The sequence below is a fragment of the Seriola dumerili genome, unplaced genomic scaffold (assembly GCF_002260705.1).
Source record: "Seriola dumerili isolate Sdu_G_001 unplaced genomic scaffold, Sdu_1.0 BDQW01000068.1, whole genome shotgun sequence".
In the NCBI taxonomy this organism is placed as follows: domain Eukaryota; kingdom Metazoa; phylum Chordata; class Actinopteri; order Carangiformes; family Carangidae; genus Seriola; species Seriola dumerili.
Window position 1 is genome coordinate 14,639,796 of NW_019174323.1, and position 13,157 is coordinate 14,652,952.

Sequence of the window (13,157 nt, forward strand, 5' to 3'; positions counted from 1 at the left end):
TTCACACTAGGTCTCATAGTGCCCCCTTGTGGTCAAACGAGTTAATGTCATCCCCCAACACACTACAATCAGTGTCTGCTTTGTGTACAACACCTAACCTCTATTTACCTTCCTTTGTCAGAAGTATGGCAATGCCTCTGCAAGACAAGACTGCAAATTTGAAGCCACATGAATTTGAATCTTTAGAAAGAAAGCCCCAAAGCTTCACAAGTTGTCATCTGGCCATCACTACAATTTAGAAAAATTCTATTTTCTGTAAAGTAATAAAATGACTTTCTAGAAGTAAATTTGTATTTGGTATTTTTCTTGCTTCCACAACATATTTATTACATGCCACTTTAGCTATCTAACATCACATGTATGAATGTCTAAATGCCACTCACTGAACAGAGGTGTGAATCATGGGGCATTACTGGCGACTCTCTTTTATAAAAAGTAGCTAAGATTTGTCCAAAAAGTCACTAGATTTGTCGCTAGGTGCTTTTTTTGGAAAAAAGTCTCTAACTCTAGCGACAAATGCATTAAGTTGGCAACACTGCAGGCTTTGAACGTCCCCCTAATAAAAAACTGTTTGTGCCAATTGATTTTGACAAGAGAAGCCTGCACAGCAATCAACATATAATATCACATTTGTTACAGTGATTCAATATACTCCAGGCAGTACACAGAAGAATTGTTGGACCTGTTTGCAGCTAAAAAGCATTCAAACATATTTAGGACGGTGAGACATCATTAAAGTATTAAATCTTTGAGAAACACTTAGATTTTCCTTGACAATAGCTTTCTTTCCTCGAGGAAAATGGTAATAGGCTTTATTATAAGCTAACTGCAGGAAACAATATACTGTGATAATGGGTTTTTAGATTAATGGTGCCTCATAAATATCAGTGCAGGTGTTCATCTGCTTTTTGCATGAGGGAGGTGGAGAGCTGTGACTGTCCTGTATGCCTACAACCATACTGGCAGAAATCAATAGCTAGAAACTCATAGACATTTGCATGATATGCATGCTGGTAATATGCTACCACAAATGATCTTCTTATGCTCAAATATTTCAAAACATTTTTTCATCAGGATTTTAATTTCACATTAAGATCTGTATCATATCATGGCATCAAATGTATACATGTACATCACTGACACTAAACACAGCACTTCTAGAAATATCCATTTAAAATCCAAAAATCTTTAAAAAATGAACATCATATCATATTAAGCAAATTATGACTCTGAGCAGAGATAAACATGACATAATACCATAACACATTAGTCTCAGTTTTAGTAAAAGACACTTATTAGACCATAATTGAGGACTCTCTGAGAAAATACTATACACAGATTCTAAATGTTAAAAAATGTTTTTCTCAATGGAAAATATAATGCCTCAAACAGTAAAAAATTATTTAAAAAATGACCTTGAATATCACACAACAATGTCAGTGATAGACCGACTAGTACCTGGAACTAGTTTCTCTTATGTGGCCAGCATCTGCGTCACAGACTAACTGAAAGTAATAGAATAACTTATGTTAAATGTGTGGCCTCTTTTCCAAAACTGTTAAAATGATACAAGAATATAAAATGACAAAAATCTAAAAAAATCAAATACACAGTGTATCCATTATCAACTAAGCATTGTTCAATGTAATGTTTAACTCTGTAATGAAAATAGACTAAAATGTTACAATCCCAAACCATTTGGACGCCATGAAAAAAAGGCAGTCAGGGTAACGCACAGCTGGTCACCCTCAATGTAGGTTTTTAATCTGTAATATTTACTGCTTTTATGTCCATATATTCATGGTACTATAAAATAAGCTCATAATCATGACATGGTTTTACCAATTCCTTGGATTTTTTAACATGGCTCTTATTATTTGGTCCATCCAATTTATGTAAATTTGTGCGAGTAAACAACTGTTCACATCTGCAAGTTAAAATCTTCTCATTGGTCATTTTCGTACTTAATATGATAGGCCACAGGACCTTCCATGGTGAATCCAAGGTAGAAGGATACGTCTTCCCGACTGTATCCGCTGCGGATATCACCCAGGTAGACGGGACGCACCGGCATTTTTAGGTTTCCACCATAGTTGACATAAATGTCACCATTTTCTGATTTCCCTTTAACCCTCAATAGCTTACTCTGGACCTCTGGCTTGTTCCATGCTTCACCACTCTGCCAGAGATGGTGCAGGGCACGAGATTGACTTTGCCCTGAAACACTGATCAAAATTTTATCCAGCTCCACTTTGGAAACTATTCGCTTGAGTCCACTGGATTTCCCAAGAAAGAAATGAGCAATAGAACTTCTTGCTGGAAACATGAAAGCGAAGCGTCGATGAAAAGATTTCTTGGCTGATGTGACGTACAGGGAGATATTTTGATATGTTGCAGAGTTTTCAAGCCTTCGGTTTTGTGTAGGCCACATGAGCAGCATGGAGAGGTAGTACAGCTCTGTTTGTTTTGAATGAGTACCCTCCTTTTGCAGTTCCTCATTCAGAAGGTCAACCAAGACTTCATATTTTTTCAGCAATGTGGAAGAGGGCTTGAATTTGTGCAGAATTATGTTTGCCAGAATGAAGTTGACTGTATCGTTAACACTTCTTCTGGTTGAGTTTTCAAAAATGAACTGCCATTTTCTGAGAATGTGCTCCATTTCCTTTCCAGTCTTGTCATTCAACCACTGCAGGAGTCCAGCAAATGAGTCTGCTCGCTTTAGTTCCAGATAGTTCCTATGGTCCACTATTGTCTGATGGAGACTCAGTTTGGGTTTACTGGCTATTTCAGATGCTTTCTCCTCTTCCGAGTAACTGAATATTTCAATGTACTTTTTGAAGTACTCAGACACCTTTCGTTTGTGTCTTTCATCAGATGCTTCCCTTTCCGTTGACCTAGGCTTTAGGTAAAGGAAATAGGTCTCAAAAAAAGAGAAAATTTCCTTCAGCCTTGGCTTCAAGGACATCAGAAATCTCTCATGTTCTGCCAGGACAACCACAAACTGGTTAACAGTTGTGTTGTTGTGATCATGTAAACTGCTCACTGGGTGGTGATCTCTAAGAAACTGTAGCATTTTATCTCTTTTATGTCTGTCACTGACGCCAAAAAGAGGAAGATCTTTAATGACATCAAGAAGGATCAGCATGACTTCTGTCTCTCCAACATAGCCTGATGTATTGTAGGACTTTGATTTCCTTTTGTTGCGAAGATCAAACGGATCTACTTGTTCATCTTTCTTGGCTAGCTCCTGTGAATCCTGGAATGCCTTTACAGCCTTGAATCCTAATGTTAGGCATTTGTCAAGTGCTTCAGGAGTGAGATCCTTAGAATCTTCAATTTCCTTTTTGAGGTGGCTCTTGTACACTTGTCCGACTGTATCTGCAATGTAGGAATTTGAATTCTTCCCTTGTGCATCCAAAGCCCACTTGAGGGCAGATTTAAAGTCTCTTTCTTTCAAGCAGAAATGTCTTGCCAATGCTTGTGGCATTGTTGCACTTCTGTCAAACCTCTCTGTGGCTCTTTCTAAGACTTCTTTGATTTTGTCAGGTCCTTCCTTCTCATGTATGTCTTCAATCAATGGAGAAAACAAAGTGTCTTTGTCATCTCCTTGTTCTTTTCTGTGACGTGTGATGAGCATGCTGTGGATGTTTTGGACCAGGATCCCCTTTCCCATGCGTGATTTGTAGAGTTTGTCACAGTGCAAAACATTAGTAGTTATCTCAGCCAGAGAAAGTTTGTATTTCTGAAGAACTTCAAGACACTTCTTAGCAATCATTTGGTGTAAGAATCGTACTGCTTGATAGGTGCCATCTTCTTCGACAGTGAAAGTGATCATCAGTGTGGAATAGGGATTCATTTCATCATCAAGAGTTCCTTGCTTCCACAGAGTGTTCCTTATCCCCAATAACTCTTCACACAAAGAGAGTGACATGTAGGATCCATTGATGTAGGTGTTTAGTAAAGCCAAGAAGGAGAAGAGCCTACCTTGAAGGGTAGTGGTGTCAAGATCTTTAACAATGTTGCTCACCAGATTCATGATGTAAGTCTCACTGAAATTATTTGTCATGATCATGAAAGCATAGAAAGTGTCTGGCTTTTTATGGTTGTCCTTGAGTTGTTGAAGCTTCTCAGAAAACAAACTCTGCTCTGTCATTGACAGATTGTTGGTGATGAACACATTTGCAATGCGGCTCTTCTTGGAGCTCTCATCAGGGAACTGGGTTCTCTCACAGTTCAGAATGATTACCATTAGACTGTTATGTTGCTTCCTATCACTGGCAAGGATGCACTGCTTTAGGTCGTCTACATCATCCCAGTTGTCCAGCAAGAGGAGAACAGGTGTGTATCCTGACTGCTCCTGTTTGCCATATGTCAGCAGTTTCATGACTTGGGCTGCAACTTCATTATTTGTCGCCATGTCGTTTTTAACAACAGCGCATCTGAATTTATGCCTCAAGCGCCAAAGAACATGCATTGCTAGAGTTGTTCCCCCACATCCGGGGTGATGGAAGAGATTGATCATAACACAAGGAGATGTGTAGCCTTTCACAGGTGTGATCAGATCATATAGCTCATCGAATTTGTCTCGTTTGATGAATGGCAGGCTGCCTTTCATCTCAGAAAGGTAAAAGTTCCACCATGAGACTTGCCCTCCTCTGTAAAAGTCCTCCTCTGTCTTCGTTTTGAACTCTTTAAAGGAATCATTTGTTTCGATTTCTGTGTTTTGGCATTCATTTTCACATAAGATATCCAAAACAGTCATAAGCTCTTCATCTTTTTTTGCCAGCAGGACAGAGCTGGAGCCTGTGGATGGCAAGAATCTCCTGGAAGATTGTGTTTGGGGTCCTCTAAGTTTTTTGATGGTGCTTGATATTTCATTCAGACTCAGTTCATAGATGCATTTACAAGTGATGTCCTCTCTACAGCGAATCTCAATCAGCCGCTGCCAGTCCCTGAATATGCTGGAGTCTTTGCAGATGCACAACATATTGTCAACCCCTTCCATCGTGCGATAGATTGCACAGAAGGTCTCCAAAATAGGGCTTGAGATGTCAGTTACTGCTGAGTGAAGAATGAATACCACAAGTCTATCTTTGGAAAGCAAATCTGGGTTGCAAAGATATGAAACCATGTTGTTAACATCACCAGAGCGTTTTTTAAGCCATTCGTTTTGTGTTAGTGGCTTGTCTGTTTCACACTCTTCATTCACACGTCCATTGCAGAAAATCCAACTTGTTTGTTTAAACAAGTTCAGTTTTCCAATGACTGCAGAAACACTGTCCTGAATAGTGTACATGTATGGGTAGTGTAGATTGGCTATGCGATCTCTTCTGTAAAAATTGCATGTTCCATTTACATCAGAGTCTGGATCAAAATCAAGTACTGCAAACAACTTAATCTCTTTCAGAAAATCCAAGTGCTCCAGTTGGCATGAATGACATTTGTCTGTGACAACAATAACTTGAAGGGAATTCTCGAATGCATCTCTTCCACAAGTTATCAGCTGTTTTAACCTTTGGCCCTGATGGCCTTCGGAGGGTTGTTTTTCTTCCTTTTCCTCTGCTGCCTTTCGTGCTGAAGCCCAACACTGGACTTTATCAGCCAAATCTTTTATCTTCTCTTGAAATATTCGAGGATTTGTATCTGCTAAAATGTTGATTGACCTCAGGCCATCCCGCACAAAGAGACATTCAGTTTTGCATTGTTGCGTTTTTTCTGCTGATGCAATACTCAGCATAGTATAGAAAATATTATCTTGTGTCTCTGAATATGTTGGAACTACATCAACCTCAATCACCCATTTGTTTAAAGTTGTTCCATCTTCGGAGAGAACTTGTATAAAATTTGGAGGCCTGATGCACATTCTGGCAGCATTTACATGCTTTTCTTCAAAGTATTCACTCAGACATGATTCAAACACCTCATTATACTTCTCGAAAGAGGTGATCTTGTGTCCAACTACTTTACCGTGTCCCTGTCCTGGCTGGTTGTGCACTCCAAAATGAATTGTGCCATTGGTTCGTGAATTCATGCAGCTCGCAGCAAAACTGAATACTTCTTTTGTGAATTCATAAAGGATCTCTCTTTCACTGGCTTCATTTGCAGTAGGCAGAGACTGGTACTCATGCACAGGGTCAAGGAGATCACTTGGACCGGCTACAGGAGGAAGAATGTCATTTTCTTTGTAGAAGCTGTTGGAGTTTCTTTTCTCAAAGGGCCTGATCTGACATATTGGCCTCTTTAATTGTAGAAATGTTGCACTGTCAGTAATTTCAGCATGTAATTGTGTGTCATTTGTTGTCTTCTGACCTATTACAGATTTTATTCTGTTTCTTGCCATCTGCAACATCTGCAGGGAGCTTAGACTTTGAATTCCTGAATCTGATGACACTGTTTCAGTTTCTATAGATTCATCCATATTTCCTGACACAACCTCCATCTCTGTCCTTTTACCAAGTTCACCTTTGCTGAGTTCATAATGGCTCTTTGGTGTTCTCACACATGGCTCAAAAGTCTCCAAATGTCTCCTGAGCTTCTCAACCTGTCGTACTATTTGTATTGCTGGAGCTCGTGGAACACCCAGTTCTAACAAGTCGTTTTTGTCATAGGAGACCAAGCAAGCTCCTGACAACTCTTGGTCATAGAGATTTTGTGCAATTTTCTGTGGTACTCTAAGCCTAATGATCAGCCAGTCTTTCACGTGTTCTTTGGTCCAGTCCTCGATCAGTGGGGGGAGACTGAGGTCAAACTCTGCCTGTACACCAAGAAGGTTTAAAATCAATGTTGGATATTTTAACAGCTATTACTTTCCAGACAGAAACGACTATAATTAAGATAAAACAGCCGTAACATACCTGTGGCCCACCAGCAGGGGACTGTGTTGGGACTGGTACCACATTCCTGTAAACAAAAAATAAGAAATACACTTAATTATAGCAAATTACATTGTTTTTAGATTATGTGGTGCAAGAAACCAGAACAAGTTACCATTGCATATTAAAATATGTAACCATGTCATTGTTATACACTCACTGAGCACTCTATTAGGAACACCACTACGAATTCTGGGTAGGGTTTCCCTTTGCTATCAAACAGCTTCAATTCTTCATGAATGGATGTTGGAAACATTAATTTGAGATTGTGCTTCATGTTGACATGATTACATAACATCAGTTGTGCTGCCAATTTCCTGTTCTACCACATCCCAAAGGTGAATCCTTTGTCATGTTCATGAAACCAATGTGAGACAACTTTTGCTTTATGAAATGGCGCATTATCATGCTATAGTGATCATTAGAAGATGGTAAATTGTGGCCATAAAGGGATACACATGGTCTGCAACAATACTCAAGCTGTGGCATTCAAACAATGACTGAATATTCAAGGGCCCAAAGTGTGCCAAGGAAACACTCCCCACACCTTCAGACCACCACCGGCCTGGACTGTTGACACAAGACATTCTCCTCCTTTTTTGTTTTTGGCACCATTCTGAATAAAAACTCTAGGCTGTTGTGTGTGAACCTGAAACTAAAGCTCCTGACTGATATCTGGATGATTTTATGCATTGCACCGCTGTCACATGATTGGCTGATTGGATAACAGGATGAATGAGCAGGTTTACAGCTGAGTGTATGATTTGGGGTGATTTGTGTTGTTGATCTTATTGCTGATGATACACATTGTATTTGTTATATTGATTTGACGGTAGTATGATTATAACCCTAACTCCAACAAGAATAACAAAGAGAGGATGGCGAGAATCCCGCCCCCACTTAAGACCAGGATGGACACAACTAGGAGGATGGTGAGTGAAGTTCTGCTCTCCAAGGCCTAAATGGAAGTCACTGTGTTGCAAGTGAAAATGAAAGAGAAATGGGGCCTGAATAAATTCAAAGAGCATACCTGCTCTTGAAATATGGTATAGGGGATAAATAATGACATTAATTCTAAGCATACCTTTTCTCGTTGCTGAAAAATGGAGGCTCTTCTTTAGAGATGTTGCTCATCATAGAGAGATGGCTTGAAGAACTATCTTGCCTCTTCAGCTTGGCATCCATCTTTGCTCTGTCATGAGGGTGTGGACTGGCCTTCTTGACTTTCTTTCATTATCTCCTAGAAGGAGCAGGATGATTCTGTAAATACTGATACTGGACACACACATCATTCCATACTTTTGTAAGACAGACCAATTTAATTTATTTTACTTTGGTAAAATGTCATTCAACATGCTGTGCATGCTAATGTTTGTATTGAGCTAACATGGTTATACTGTGTTCAGTTGTCACGGTAGATTTGGTTGGAAGTCTCCAAATATATCAGTAACAAGAAAAACACTTCTGTCTGCCTGGGCTCTGGCAGAATTACACATAGTGAGATAACCTTGTTTTAAAAAAAAACAAAAAGCATTTTATGAGCCTTGTAAAACCTGTTATTTTAGTTTTACCTCACTGCTTGTGCATTTGTTTAGGAGTGGCATTTGTTAGGGAGGATTAAATGCCATGATTTCCTTGTTCACCACAGATTTAAGTTTTGTTCTGGAGGTGAAAATGATTTAATCTCAATCAAAATCCAAAGTGATTTGACTGTACTTTACTTTGTCAGCTCTATAGCCACAGTAAATTGGCAGCTGACTATTAATTTTGTTTTATTATTTGTGGCTTTAAGAAAAATATGTATCACTGTAATTTTGTGGTGTATTACACAAGTGGGATTGCATATTCATTACAGCTGTGCAGAAACACTGTTGCATATAACTGGCAAATTTCCATAAATAGCATACAAAACTTCCCCACAAATGTCCTTTCTGGACTACTCTAGATCATGGATACTGTTGTTACCCCTGACAACAATATCAGTTTCATTTGAGGAGTAATGATGCACAGTCACAACTCTGTCTAATCAATTCCTTTCTTAGTCTTGCAGCACATGAAACAATACTCAGAGGTTTAAGTGGCTACATTTAGTGCTAGTGCTGAAAGTAAGTGCAACTTAAATGCATTTTGTACTTAACTTGAGTGTTAACGTTTTCTGAAACTATTATTCTACTTAAGCACATTTAACAGCACCGAAATATGGCACCACTCTACTACATTTAACTCAACTCCCAAACCAAAATACACAAAGATTTACCAAATTACCACAAGATTACCATAAAGGCTAAACTTCATCTCACCAAACTATTTCATCCCCGACAATCCCCCAAGCCCCCAGCTTATGTAATGCAGCCAGACCAGGTGAGCTGAATCTCTCTGACAACCAGACTCCACCCATCAGACTCCTGCAGAGAGAGGCCTGCTTAGAGACGGTTGTAACACTATTGTGATTTTCGCCTCTAGGTAATACTTCCATTGATTCAAGTGTGACACACCTTTGCCAGTCTTTTCTTTCCAGAGTTTCACATTCAGACAACCAAAAGACACAGTTATCCCTGCAGGGTAATGTCCATTTAAATGGATGTGCAACTCCCATTTAGTTAGTCTTTTACCTTTTTGACATTAGTTTCTATAATATCCATCCTTTTTTTTTACACTCAGGAATTCAAGTATAACTGTAAGGTACTTGTACTTGAGTATTTCCATTTTATGCGACTTCATGCTTCCACTCTACTGCAAAAAAAAAATGCACTTACTCCACTTAATTTATTTGAGAGCCTTAGTTAAACAAGCAAGATACTGAACAAACTGCAACAATTCACTGAAGGACCTGCACTCTACTGGGTTCCCTTTCGCCCTGGAGAAAAAGTTGACCTCCCTGACTGTCATTTTATAAGTTGCACTCCGGTTATTAGATTGACCAATGGAATGATAAAGTTACTAATTGTTACCTCAACTACATTAAACAAAAGGAAAACGGAACAGGCATTTCCCTACACAGACTATTACTCAGTAAAAACAGTAAAACAGCTCTGGGTTTCTTACCTCTTTGTGTCCTCTTGTGTTTCTTTGTGTTGTAATGATACTTTGCAGATCAAGTATAACTTACAAATAGTGTTATCTCTTATTGTGTGTCTAAAAAACAACAGTCAGTTGTCAGAGTGACAGTCAGTTTCATTTCTACTCGGAAGACGACGTCTGATCACTGCAGGTTTTTGTTTCCGGGAGTGGCTGGTTTGCGTGTCTTTATGTGGGTGTGTCAGCATCAGTCAGAGCCTTTCACTTTGGTCAGGGATGTTTATCCAAGAATTAAGCTTCCTTTCTTATCCCAGAGATTGACTAAGGATGAAAAACGATCTGCAATTCCTTCATGTGTCACAGAGAAGAGTTCTTACTGCTCTCTGTATGAGAGGAAAGCCAGTTTTAACAGCGCTCTCCACAGAGGATGTGACTCATGAGTAACCATAGCTGCTAGAAATAATTTGGGGTGCATCGAATTCTGATCAGAAGGCGCATGGCATGTAAAAGCATGCACAGAGCAAGACATGTAAGAGCATGCATTGAGTGGAGGGAGGAACATGCGAGAGAGAGGGACAATTTAAGAGAGGAGAAAGCAAGGATGGAAAAATGTTCCAAACGCTCCAAAAATGATAAGCACCACGCTCTGACCAGCTGAGCCAACGGGCCTGTAAAGGTTGTTTCTTTGATGCTTCAACAAGCACATTACAGCCGTCTCATATTTTGTCCAGTGACGCTGACTAAAGCAATAAAGACACTTCATGTGTGATTCCTTCAAACACATCAGATGCAGCAATGGAAAGGATGCAACAACCAACCATGAAGGGACTCGAACCTTGTCCATTAGGCCACATGGTCTTAAAATCTGATATTGTACATTTCAAGACTTGTTGAAGAGAGAATGAATGATCATGGTTTTATTGGTAGCCTACCATCAATGACAAATTTCTGAAGTACCCATTGATAGTATTAGTTGTTTCTGTCTGATGCATTAACAGACAGAGCCTGAAGTGTAAATGATATTGGCCAGTATGGGGATCGAACCCATGACCTTGGCGTTATTAGCACCACACTCTAACCAGCTGAGCTAACCGGCCTATAGGTGGTGTTACTTTGATGCTTCAACAAGCACATTACATCTGGAGACAGTTAGGATGCAAACTGCAACCATGAAGGGACTTGAACCTTCAATCTTCTGATCGGTCACATGGTCACACCTCATCTGCTTTTAAAGGGCTTTGCCTTTCCTCACTGTTTTGACCTTTATGTTAGGCTAAGGTCAAAAGTACAAGTTGGACTAAACATGAGACTTGTTGAAGAGAGAAATTTATGATCATGGTTTTATTGGTAGCTTATCATCAATGACTAATTTCTAGTACCCATTGATAGCATTGGTTGTTTCTGTCTGATGCATTAACAGAGAGACCCTAAAGTGTTAATGCTATTGGCCAGTATGGGGATTGAACCCACGACCTTGGCGTTATTAGCGCCACGCTCTAACCAGCTGAGCTAACCGGCCAACTTTTATATAAAATTTTCTTTAGAATGAAGGAGAGAGAACAAACCACACTCGACCTATTTTCCATGTTTAGCTTGGTGTGATCGCCTTCACCTTCTGTGGAGGAGAAATAGCAAAACAGAGAAAATAGATTTTGCATCATGATTTTCTCAAGCTTTGCATCACCACCCTAACCTATGGCTGAACACTGTAGGTTTAAGTGTTGCACCAATAAAGATGCTTTATTGGTTCCTTCAAACAGAACTGATTCAGCAACACGTAGGATGTAACATCCAACCACGAAGGGACTCGAACCCTCAATCATCTGATTCGAAGTCAGACGCCTTGTCCATTAGGCCACATGGTCACAGAGGAGCTGCTTTTAAAGGGCTTTGTGATTTCTCACTCTTTTGACCTTTATGTTAGGCTACCGTCAAAAGTACAAGTTGGACTAAACATGAGACTTGTTGAAGACAGAATGAATGATCATGGTTTTATTGGTAGCCTACCATTAACGACAAATTTCTGAAGTACCAATTGATAGTGATGGGTGTTTCTTACTGATGCATTAACAGACAGAGCCTAAAGTGTTAATGATATTGGCCAGTATGGGGATCGAACCCATGACCTTGGCGTTATTAGCACCACGCTCTAACCAGCTGAGCTAACCGGCCTGTAGGTGCTGTTACTTTGATGCTTCACCAAGGACATTACATCTGGAGACAGTTAGGACGCAAACTGCAACCATGAAGGGACTTGAGGCTTCAGTCTTCTGATCGGTCACATGGTCGCACCTCATCTGCTTTTAAAGGGCTTTGCCTTTTCTCACTGTTTTGATCTTTATGTTAGGCTATGGTCAAAAGTACAAGTTGGACTAAACATGAGACTTGTTGAAGAGAGAAATTTATGATGATGGTTTTATTGGTAGCCTACCATCAACGACAAATTTCTGAAGTACCCATTGATAGTATTGGTTGTTTCTGTCTGATGCATTAACAGAGAGAGCCTAAAGTGTTAACACTATTGGCCAGTATGGGGATCGACCCCATGACCTTGGCGTTATTAGCACCACGCTCTAACCAGCTGAGCTAACCGGCCTGTAGATGGTGTTACTTTGATGCTTCACCAAGGACATTACATCTGGAGACAGTTAGGATGCAAAGTGCAACCATGAAGGGACTTGAACCTTCAATCAATCAGTTCAGCTGACCACTAATAAAGATGCTTCCTTCATGTTTCTCTCAAACACTTTACACTCAGCAGTGCATAGGATGCAACAGCCAACCACGAAGGGACTCGAACCCTCAATCTTCTGATCCGAAGTCAGACGCCTTGTCCATTAGGCCACATGGTCACAGAGCAGCTGCTTTTAAAGGTCCTTCCCATTTCCCACTGTTTTGACCTTTATGTTAGGCTACTGTCAAAAGTATAAGTTGGACTAAACATGAGACTTGTTGAAGAGAGAATGAATGATCATGGTTTTATTGGTAGCCTACCATCAATGACAAATTTCTGAAGTACCCATTGATAGTATTGGTTGTTTCTGTCTGATGCATTAACAGAGAGAGCCTAAAGCGTTAATGATATTGGCCAGTATGGGGATCGAACCCATGACCTTGGCGTTATTAGCACCACGCTCTAACCAGCTGAGCTAACCGGCCTACAGTTAAACACAATTTTCTTTAGAAAGAAGGACAGACAGAACAAACCACACTCGACCTATTTTACATGTTTAGCTTGATGTGATCACTTCCACCTTCTGTGGCGGA

The 13,157-nt window shown here is 39.9% G+C and overlaps 7 non-coding genes across 7 annotated transcripts; all 7 read right to left on the reverse strand.

The window, feature by feature from the left end:
* Positions 1–10,913: 10,913 nt before the first annotated feature.
* On the reverse strand, positions 10,914–10,987 carry trnai-aau. Its single transcript has one exon. It is a non-coding gene; the product is annotated as a tRNA-Ile (tRNA).
* Positions 10,988–11,335: 348 nt separating this feature from the next.
* Positions 11,336–11,409, reverse strand: trnai-aau. Its single transcript has one exon. It is a non-coding gene; the product is annotated as a tRNA-Ile (tRNA).
* A 273-nt stretch (positions 11,410–11,682) lies between these two features.
* Positions 11,683–11,755, reverse strand: trnar-ucg. The gene has a single exon. It is a non-coding gene; the product is annotated as a tRNA-Arg (tRNA).
* A 233-nt stretch (positions 11,756–11,988) lies between these two features.
* On the reverse strand, positions 11,989–12,062 carry trnai-aau. Its single transcript has one exon. It is a non-coding gene; the product is annotated as a tRNA-Ile (tRNA).
* A 350-nt stretch (positions 12,063–12,412) lies between these two features.
* Positions 12,413–12,486, reverse strand: trnai-aau. Its single transcript has one exon. It is a non-coding gene; the product is annotated as a tRNA-Ile (tRNA).
* A 183-nt stretch (positions 12,487–12,669) lies between these two features.
* On the reverse strand, positions 12,670–12,742 carry trnar-ucg. The gene has a single exon. It is a non-coding gene; the product is annotated as a tRNA-Arg (tRNA).
* A 233-nt stretch (positions 12,743–12,975) lies between these two features.
* On the reverse strand, positions 12,976–13,049 carry trnai-aau. Its single transcript has one exon. It is a non-coding gene; the product is annotated as a tRNA-Ile (tRNA).
* Between the last annotated feature and the right edge of the window lie 108 nt (positions 13,050–13,157).